The sequence below is a fragment of the Carlito syrichta genome, unplaced genomic scaffold, assembly GCF_000164805.1.
Source record: "Carlito syrichta isolate Samal-C Ts95f unplaced genomic scaffold, Tarsius_syrichta-2.0.1 Scaffold242717, whole genome shotgun sequence".
NCBI classification, from domain to species: Eukaryota; Metazoa; Chordata; class Mammalia; order Primates; family Tarsiidae; genus Carlito; species Carlito syrichta.
Genome location: NW_007186813.1, coordinates 103,343 through 114,275, shown reverse-complemented (window position 1 = coordinate 114,275; position 10,933 = coordinate 103,343). Strand labels below are relative to the sequence as shown.

Sequence of the window (10,933 nt, the reverse complement as noted above, 5' to 3'; positions counted from 1 at the left end):
GGGAAACATAATACCTACCTCTTGGGGTTGTCGGGCACCCTGAGTAGACACATCACCCATAGATGCCTGGCACCACCTTAGAGACCCTGAAGCCAGCCTTCCCAACCTGGCTGCTTCTCTGGGGACCAACCAATCCCTTGTCCCTGGGAAGGCTCCTTTTGGGCTACAGCTGCACAACTGGGCCAACCAGCCACATGCCCGGAGTTGCTCGGTTGTCCTTCCATTTCTGAATTTGAATGAAACATGGCAGCAAAGGCCAGGGTCTCACATTCTGGCAGCTGTGAAAGTGCAAGGGAATTAGTCTTCAGTCAAACAACCTTTGGCCAGTAGAAAAAAAGAGATAGGAAGGCTATAGGAACATAAATTGGATGACCTTTGCTCTCTAATCAACTACCCTGAAGCATAGTTTCTCTATAGAGTCTTTCTAGAGAAGTCTACAGAGTCTTGCAACACTTCTGCAGAATGACTGTCTATGTTTTTTCTAAAGCACTGGTCAGTGCAGTAACTCTGCGTTGCTTATCTTCTCTCGCCTCAATTTATGTTTTCCTTACTTTTGCCACCCTGGGTTTGTAACTTCCAAATAAATTATCAGGCCAGGCACAGTGGTTCACACCTGTAATCCCAGCACTTTGGGAGACTGAGGTGAAAGGATGGCCTGAGCCCACAGGTTCGAGACCTGCCTGGGCAACTTGGCGAAACCTCATCTCTACAATAAATCAAGAAAAATGAGCTGAGCATGGTGGTGCATGCCTGTAGCTCCAGCTACTTGGAAGACTGAGGCTGAGCCCGGCAGGTCAAGGCTGCAGCGGCAGTGAGCATGCCCACTGCACTCCAGCCTGGACAACAGAGTGAGACTCTGACTCAAAAAAAAGAGAGATGATTTTCTTTCCAAATAAATGATCAGTCCTGTATTCCTTGCCTTAGGTTCTGTTTAGCTTCCTAGGAAACCTGATCTAAGACAAAAGAATTTATATAAAGTGCTCAGTATATAAGCCCTCAGAACAGTATGTGTATGTATAAATATGGCTGGGCATGGTGGCTCAGGCCTATAATCCCAGGACTTCAGGAGGCTGAGGTGAAAGGATTACCTGCACCCACAGATTTGAGACCAGCCTGGGCAACTTGGCGTGACCTCATCTCTACAATAAATCAAGAAAAATTATCCGAGCATGGTGGCACATGCCTGTAGTTCAAGTTACTTGGAAAGCTGAATCCGAAGTATCACCTGAGCCCAGCAGGTCCAGGCTGTGGTGGTCGTGAACGTGCCACTGCCCTCCAGCATGGACGACAGAGTGAGACTCTGACTCAAAAATAAAAGGGGGTGTGCTTGGGGGGGGTCTTTATGTCTCTGTACAATAAGAGTTAAACAAAGTAACTCCTACTCTTCATTTATACATTTTTAAACATTACTATGGCTTGATTTGGAATGTATATTACAAATGACATTTTTGTAATAACAAAAATAATTTCATTTATATTATGTAAAGATCCTGCAACACTTAAAAATGTATTAATGAAGAGTAAGAATTAGAGTTGTGACCGAGAATTTCCATTTCAGCTTTTGAGAAATGGTTTTAAGTCTTTCCCCCATAACGGAATTCTCAGAGGTTACCTGAAAGTCATTAATCTGCAGCCTGACCACAATCGAGATGGCACCGGCCAGCTCTCCAGATGGACAACAATTCAAAGTAAGCATTCCAAGCAAGATCTGTTCCGCTTGCCGCTCCCAGATACTCCTCATGCCATTCTTTCCCTTTCAAATTCCTTATCTTCAACCTAACATTTTGAAATGGTTTCTTTGAGGCATGAGCTTGGCCATTTCCCCATCTCCCAGCTTTGGAACAGCAAAGTCACCTTCCTTCCACCGAATCTCATGCTTGTTTATTTCAGCGTGCAAGCAATAAGGAACAGAACTTGCAATCAGCAACAGAATGATTGTGGGCTAATTCATTCATGGGTTACTTTCTTATGCTTGCGTGTAGTCCAGGAAGGACCCCGAGTTCTGAGGCACATGTCAGAACTGTCATGGAGTGTGTGGCACACTGACACGTAACACCAGGAAGATGAGAAAAGCAGGGTGGCAAGGCAAAGCAACCTGAACTGAGAAAGTTGACCCCAATCTATGCCTAAGCTCTAGAAACATCTGTGGAAGCTGGTAGAGGGAGCAGAATCCACCAGTCTTCCCTGGGGCACCAGGGTCCCAGCCAAGTTGAATGGGATCCCAGTCCCAGTTTTTGTAGTACAGTGCCAGATAGGGAAACTGAGACAGCAACCCACTCTTGCAGGGTGGGAGGGACCAATGGTACAGAGTTCAGGGGGTTCCCTGTGATGTCCCTCCAGCCTGCCAGCTAGCATGTCTCAAACTGCACACCTAATTACAGACCCCAATGGTCTGAGGCTACTAAGACATTCCTGACTTGTCTGGATTAACTCAGGGTAGGGTGGAATTCAGGTAAGATAGCTGAGAGTCACGGAGGGTGACAAAGAGACCTGTGTCAGATGAGAGAAGCCAGCACACTTACTGAAGAGGGTGAGGAACATCAGAGGCCTCAACACACCCATGACCAATTCACCCTAGGGAACTTTATATCCCTCACACTATGTATAAGATCAGAGCAAGTCTAAGCAATGACCTTGAGCAACAACCTCCAAGGGCATTGGGTCCTAACCCATTCTAGTGTCAACTTTCCACAAGAACATGTTAAACTATACTAACTCTTGTCCAAAATAAATCTCTTGGGAAACTGTGGCCTAGAATCTTTTTTTTTTTTTTAACAAAGAGTCTCTAGTTTCTTTATCTGTTTCATGCAGAAGCAGTATATTGTAAAACAAAACTTCAGTGTCTCTTCCACTCCCAACAAATACTTCAAAACTCAGTATCATTTGCATCTTTTCACATCAGAATATCATCCATCTCATGGCTTAACATGATGAGATGATGCTGGAGGACATTATTATTTCATGTTTCTATTCTGAGAAAGATGTCTCTCTTCAACTTAACTACTAGCTGACAAAAATAATGTTGAACATCTGCAAGAGATAAAACAACTTGAATCCAATTTCCTTTCACATAGATTAAGAGCCCCATTCTCCTGTCACTTATGTAGCATATAACTCAATTTTTTGCAATATTTAAATGAGAGGCTAGTTTTTCAGGTCTGTCATGGAGATGACATAAATTTTTTATTTTGTCCCTTCCACTGATGTGGTGGATATATGAGACCCTGTCAGAATGTGGCAGCTCAGAAAAGAAAAGGGGAATCATACACTAAAACACAGAAAGACCAATAAAAGGGAAAAGCTGTAAGAAAATCTCCTCTTTTAAGAATACAAGTAAGCAAATCGCACCAATTAAATATGCCCAGTTAGGAAACATGATCTTCAAATGGAACCTGAGTCACCTTTATGGATCAAAGAGTTAATGACCTATAATGTGGAATTAATTTGGCAGTCAGTATATCTAAGCACAGATGTAACAATTAGGACTAAAAAAGTGGTTTTCCTGATTCAAGTAACTAAAAGCCCAAGAGTCATCCTGGCTTCAGGTAACCACCGATCAGGGGCTTATTCAAAGTTATCGGGATCTCATTCTTTAACTTTTGACTCCTTTTCTTTGTATTGACTTCCTTCTCATATACACTTATTTCAAAAGGGAAAAAGTTGGCTACAACAGTTCCTGCACCATCTAACAAGTTTACTAAGGAGAGTCAACTTGTTGGGCCATTTTCAGAGTCAGGTTAGGAAAACATTAACCATTCTAAATGTTTAAAACAGAGGGAATTTAGTTCAAGGAGTTGGTTACATGAGTGATAAAAGAATTAGGAACCAAAAAGGAAGGAATAAGGAAAAAAAGCAAAAAGGAAGGAATGGAGAAATTATAAATTGTGATAAGAAACCATTATCATCCTTGAATTGGAAGGACAAAGGGAGAAGGTGGTATTATTGGAACCCAGAAGAATCTAGGACCATGACAATCTGTCCACAGAAGCTAGTCATAGAGGAGAAATAGCCACGGGTGAAAATATGGCCACAGACAGAAGGGAAAGGGGACGTTACCTTGATTTCTCCCACCTGCTCTCCCTCTTCTCAGTACCTCTCATTGGATGGACCTAGCTGGAAGCCATCTGATAAGGCAGGCTGGGATATGGAGTTGCCTGTAATTTAGAGCTGGCAATAGATCTGAGAGTGAGCTGGCATATAATCAACACAAGATTTAAATATGAAATGATTGTCCACTATAACCTGTTTAATTTCCCTTCCCTGATCAACAAAGAATCCCTTACAACATCTAGAGCAGATTCCCCCAACTTACTGATCAGCTTCAGTTATCAATCCTCTGTTCAGTGCCTGGGCAGCATGAATTGGTACACTGCTGGGCCAGAGGAGTTACTCTTGGCCAATTAGCCACCAAGACCATGGGGAATCTCAACCAGTACAGAGAGGTAGATAGGCAGGAGAGATCTCTATTCTTGGTGGATGCACAACTGGAGCTGAAAGGAGCTCCCAGCCTGCACACAACCAGGGCTGGGGGAGAATTTTCAGCCTGCAGGGATTGGTGTGAGTCATATGCTGGGCCAGTGGGGAACTTTAGAACAGTGAAAATCCAGGACCAGGAGACGATAGCTCTTGGCCTAAGTATTCCTGGGGCTTAAGCAGGGGAACTGTCAATAGATATGTGGTGGGGATTGGTTAATCTCAGCTGGTAAAGACAGGCATGAGTTGGCAGCACAGGAGTGAGGAGATGGCACATGTTATCTGGTGACTGATCACACATACAAGGGACTCATCCAATAAGCATACAGAGGAAATGAGAGCCAAGATTCTCAGTGTTCGAATATGGAAAAGAAAAGGCCTAAATAAACCATGTGATGTCAGATTGCAATTGGAGGTACCTGTATAAACTAATTGTCATACAGAGAGATGGTATTATAGTTTCTATTAAAAACTATCTAAATAACTATATGTGTGTGTGTGTGTGTTTGTGTGTGTGTGTGTGTTTTCTAGCTCTTTGTCTGTTGAGAGGCCTAGAAGCAACACTTCAGCATCTGTGAGCACAACTAGCCCTCAGATCATAGTTTTTAAATACCATTTTCCATGAAAAGGAAATGGGTGTCTTGGAAAAACAGCTGATTCCAGAACTGGGATGAAAAAAGTCCAAGATAAACCTAGTATACCTTGTGCCAGAACATAAGGGAGTTTCAAAGAATTATAGGGTGTGTTAAAAAACATATGGGCGTCAAACTGAAGGGGCTTCCACTGACCAAATCTGAAACATTAAAATAAATAATGATAGCATTGGATTATAACACACAGAATGAAAGAGGAATTTATGGATCCATATAAATAAATACATATATACATAAGCAAATGGGGGTAAATAAAAAGTCCACCTTATAGTAGATTGTCAACTAATAAATGTAAAAGGAATGATGGAATTAGAAAATTGTTATTTGGTAGCCAGTATGGTAATAATTGATTTAGGTAGGGATCATCAATGAATGCTTAAACTTGTGAGTGAAAATCTGATGAGGAGCAGTATATTTACATATTCTCAAAGCACCCCACAAAACATTTATTAATTAAGTTTACAACAGAAAAATCTAGCAGATCGTATCCTAACCAAGTGAAAAAAAGTTGACATCACCCAGCAATAGAACAAATCAACATCGTGTGTATCCTGTCACTTCTGTGGTATTTCTGGAAAAAATTCATTATGCTAATCTAATCCTGAGGAAACATCAGACAAACCCAAAGTTAGGGACATTCTACCAAGTAACTAGCTTGAATAACTCAAAAATAGCAAGGCTTTGAAGGGCAGGGAAAGACTGAAGAACTGTCTCAAGTTGAACTAAATTAAAAGAAACAACGACTAAATGGAACACAAAATTCTAGTTTGGATTCTCAACTTGTAAAGAGCATTACCGTAAAAATGGGTAAAATGTCATGGGATCTTTGAATTATATGTTGTTATAAAATTAACCTTAATCTCCTGATTTTGTTGTGTGCATTGTGGCTTTATTAGAAGATGTCTTTCATTTATTAAAATCACACTGAAGTGTTTAGGGGTAATGAATCATTTGTCTGCTACCCAATCTCATGTGGTTAAGGGAGAAAAAAAAGAGGTTTTGTTTTTTGTGTGGGGGTGTGGGTGTATGTAAAGAGAGGAGAGAAAGAATGAATGGTAAGGCAAATGTGGGAATTAAATGAAAGATACACAGAAGTTCTCTATACTAGTTTTGTGGACCCCTGGCCCTGGCATTACAGATATCTTATTTTTTATTTTATTTTTTTTTTTTTTGAGCTGGACTCTCGCTCTGTCACCCAGACTGGAGTGCAGTGGCCGCTCACAGCCACCGTGGCCTCGACCTGCTGGGTTCCGGTAATCCTTCGGCCTCAGCCTTCCGAGTAGCTGGAACTACAGCTGCGCGCTACCATGCCCCGCTAATTTTTGATTTTATTGTAGAGATGAGGTCTCACCAAACTTGGTGAGTTGCCCAGGCGGGTCTCAAACCCGCAGGCTCGGGCAATCCACTCACCTCATTGCAGGCTGAGCCACCGAGCCCGGCTAGATGTTTTAATTTTATACCCGTAACTCACTCTTTTTCTGGGCCCTACATGTCTTCAAAGGACTGGGCCTCGGTGACTTCATGTAGCAGCCCATCCCGGTGTGCAGAAACAGGCCCCACCTTTGTGGGACCTAAATCTCACACAATTTTGGAGCACTTTTCAGAAAAAAGAATATAAAATTTTAATTTCAAAAAGCGTTATAAAAGTGAGTATTTATTTAGAAGGTCACTGAAGCTCAAACTGTGTATGCATTGCAACAAATATGTGTCTCTGAAATGGTGAGATGGACCACCTCTACTGCCTTGGGCATGGCCCTCCTTCTTATAAGGCAGCAACAAGCCAACAGAGGTCTTCATTCTTATTAAGAGGGTCTGTTGTTTGTACTTAGCTGGGAATAAACAGAACTGAAAAACAGAATAAAATGTAACTAGATAGTCAGGCTAGAAATGCTGCTCCCTCTGCTAAGCTTTCCACCAAGATGAAACTTGCTTCACTTTTATAATACAACCCTTCAAAGAACTGAGATAGCTCATGATATTATCCATCATGCTATGGTAGTGTCCTTGGGTGCACAAAGGAACACGTGTGGGTAGATTGCCAATGTGTTATTTTTAGTTCTTGAAAAATTTGACCATGGGGGGAAATTTCAAGAAAATCACTGAGTCCCCAGCCTGTATACAGAGTACTTAAAGCACATCTATCAGTAAGAACCACCAAGCACACCTGCAGGCATTCACAGGTGACCAAAGAACATTTCCCGGCCTTTTCGAATCCATTCTCTCACATGGGCTTGTAGAAGAGCTTTTTATAGGAGTGCAGAGCCTTCTTACCTCAAGCCTCTGCATTTGTTCCCCTCTGGTGGAAGCATTCATCTTCTTGGTCTTCATATGGCTGGCTCCTTCTCATGCTCCGGAACTCACTCAGGTTTCACTTTCACAGAAAAGTCACCTGTCACCATGTCAGCAGTTGTGCCATCTCCAGCAATCACTGTCACTTCACCCTGTCGATCCAGCCCACATAACTTACCTCTTTGCAAGACCGTTTATTGTCTGCACCGTTGATTTATCCTGTTCATTGCTGCATTTCAGCCCAGCACAGGGCCAGGAACACAGTAGGTGCTCGATACATTGTTAATTCAACAGACATTAAAAAAAAAAAAAAAGAAAAAAAGAAAAAAGCAGAGAAAAAGTTTAATCCGTTGAATAAATGAATAGGTGGGTACTCCATTGCTTTCATGAAACATACCAAAGTTTCATTAAACATTGGGCACCTCCAAAGAGACTTATGACTGATGAATAAAGTCCAAAATAATTCTCAAAATGAGAGATCACAGTTTCAAAAGAAGCCACTTATTCTATCCAATTTGTTTAGCTAGTATGGGATCTCCAGGTACACACACAAAAAGGTGTGATATAGGATCAAAGACACTTTACCATGGTGCCTGAGAAAGTGACTCAGTGGTCAGGCAATAACTCATTATGGACAATCTGTGATAGAAAAATGGAAAGAGCTGAACATGAGTTCTACCGTCTGGCTTTCCTCCGCTGCCACCATGAGCTTCACCACCCGCTCCACCGCCTATTTCCACCAACTATCGGTCCCTAGGCTCCATTCAGTCACCCAGCCTCCAGCCCACCAGCAGTGCAGCTAGTATCTATGCAGGTGCCAGTGGCTCGAGCTCCTGTTTCTCTGTGTCCCCCTCCACCAGTTTCCAGGGTGGCTGGGGGACCAGGGGCCTGGTCATGGGGATGGCCGGGAGTCTGGGGGGCATCCAGAGCGAGAAGGAAACCATGCAAGAGCTGAATGACCACCTGGCCTCCTACCTGGAGAGGGTGAGGCATCTGGAGACTGAGAACCGGATGCTGGAGAGCAAAAGCCAAAAACACCTGGAGAAGAAGGGACCCCAGCAGAGACTGGGGACATTACTTCAAGGCCATTGAGGACCTGAGGGCTCAGGTCTTTGTAACTTCTGTGGACAATGCCCACATCGTTCTGCAGACTGACAATGCCTGTCTTGTTGCTGATGACTTTAGAGTCAAGTATGAGACAGAGCTGGTCATGCACCAGTCCATGGAGAGAGATATCCATGGGCTCCGCAAGGTCATTGATGACACCAATGTCACCCAGCTGCAGTTGGAGACAGAGATCGAGGTTCTCAAGGAGGAGCTGCTCTTCGTGAAGAAGAACCATAAGGAGGAAGCAAAAGGCCTACAAGCCCAGATTGCCAGCTCTGGGTTGACCATGGAGATAGGTGACCCCAAATCTCAGGACTTCAGCAAAATCATGGCGGACATCCAGGTCCAGTAAGATGAATTGGTTCAGAAGAACCAAGAGGAGCTGTACAAGTACTGGTCCCAGCAGATCGAGGAGAGTACGACCCAAGCAGCTCGAGGCTGCGGTGGCCGGGAGTGGCCACCGCACTCCAGTCTGGGCGACAGAGTGAGACTCCAACTCAAAAAAAAAAAAAAAAAAAAAAAAAGAATTTGGACCAGCATTGTTAGATGGGGGATTCAATGAAGGTAGGGCCTCTGAGGGTCTGACAGACCAGGAGTGCCATCAGAATTCTTCTGATTATTCTAGATTGTTCAATCCCTGAGACGTTCTGCCCATCTCTCCATGACTAGTCTGTGCCCCTGGTAGTAGCAACTTATTAACACCCACTATGCAACAGACATGGTGCTTAACTCTCGATCCCTAACTCAGTTTTAATTCTGACAACAAAAAGGAGTGACTGAGGCAAAAGTCTTAATCAAAGTTTATTAAGCCAGCTTTAGGGAACATCCAGGAAAAACATGAGCCACAGGCACATCTGTGACTGCTTTTCTGAAGAGGTTTTCAAGAGGTTTAGTACTTATACATTTCCTTAAAGTGGAGACGGGCTTGTAGGAAGAGGGTCAGATAGGCAGTAAGGCAAATGGTTACATTCTTGTGAGAGCTTTATTGGTGCTCACTGAATCTACATTTTACATAAGATAAAAGTTGTGTGTTTGAAGAGAAAAAGGGAGTAAAGAAAGAATCAATTATGCAGACCTCTGGTAGGTGAAAGAGTGACTAATCTCGTTCTGCACCTGGGAAGGTAAGTTTGTTATTGACATTATCAGTGTAGAATCCGACAGACTTTAGTTTTAGGAGCTAGACTTAGATTATAGACCTAAAGCTACAATTGGCATGTCCTTGTTTATGGAAGACCAGCAAAGAATTTACTTTTGAATGATCTGCGGGGGAGCGGTCCTTTGAAGCTGTCTGATGCCTTTTACCTTTCTGTGGGGATCTGGATAACGCATAATGCTAGAAACAGCTATTCATCTGGAAGAAGGTGTTGCATGATTTAGCCCCCGGATTTAACCCTCCCCTTTTGCATGAGGGGTTTGTGGATCCTGAGAATTTATTTTCCTTTATAATTTCATTATAGATTTTGTACAAGGGTTGGTAGAACTGACATGTACAACCCTGAGACAAGAGTCTAAAGTGATAGAAACAGAATCCAGGTACTGGAAGCTACAATACATAATACAATGGCTGCTTATTGAGCCAGCATCCACCCTGCTCTGTAAGACTTGAGCGGGGAGTTAGGAGACAGGTGATCTCAGGCTGTGGACACACTACCCCAGATGGAAATGAGCTACCTCAAGCAGTGGTCACTCCATTTGGGTCATCACCGGCCTAAGCCAGGGAAGGTCAGCTGACCTGGGGTGACAGTGGAGGGGGAGTGCTCCCTCAGGGCATGAGGTCTCTAAACTCAGACTAGGACTTCAAGCCAGGGGAAGAAAATTAAAAACCTAGCCCCCAGAATTCTAAATTTATGGGGTGGGGATTATTAGGCCCAAACTCCCAGCAGGGCCTCCAGAATGTTAGGTCAGGCCCGCGGTGGGAGTGAATGTCTGGTGTATAATCTGATGCCACATGAAAGATGGAAAGAATTGCACAGAAGTTAGATTAGAAAATATACTTTATTTAGAAAGTAAATTAGAGAGAGGAAGAAAGAAAGAGGAGAATCACCTCCCCAAGTTAGGGAAGGGGGCCAAAGCCAAGAAACATGGCAACGACCATAGCTCAAAGAGCACACGGCCACACCAGAGTCTAGTAAGACAATGGCAAAATGTTTGCTTGTGGTTGAGTCCTTTTAACCATTTCCCTTGAATGGGGGAAGATCATTAAGGTGATTGGGTGGTGGTCTGCTCCATGTTATCATGAAGGGGCAGGTAAGTGCAGGTATTGACGTCAGATGATTGCTGCTATGGTGGGGTCTGTCTGTCTCAAAGGGCTGATTAGGTTAATTTGGGGGTTTGGGCCTCTGGAGGGGTTTTTCCTGCAAGAGACCTGTCAGGTGTTTGCAATCCACAAACTCCTTGACCAAAATGTGGTC

At 43.3% G+C, this 10,933-nt stretch overlaps 1 pseudogene; it reads left to right on the top strand.

Moving 5' to 3' along the window:
• The first annotated feature begins 8,357 nt into the window (after positions 1 to 8,357).
• Positions 8,358 to 8,874, top strand: LOC103253639 (annotated as a pseudogene).
• Positions 8,875 to 10,933: the final 2,059 nt, after the last annotated feature.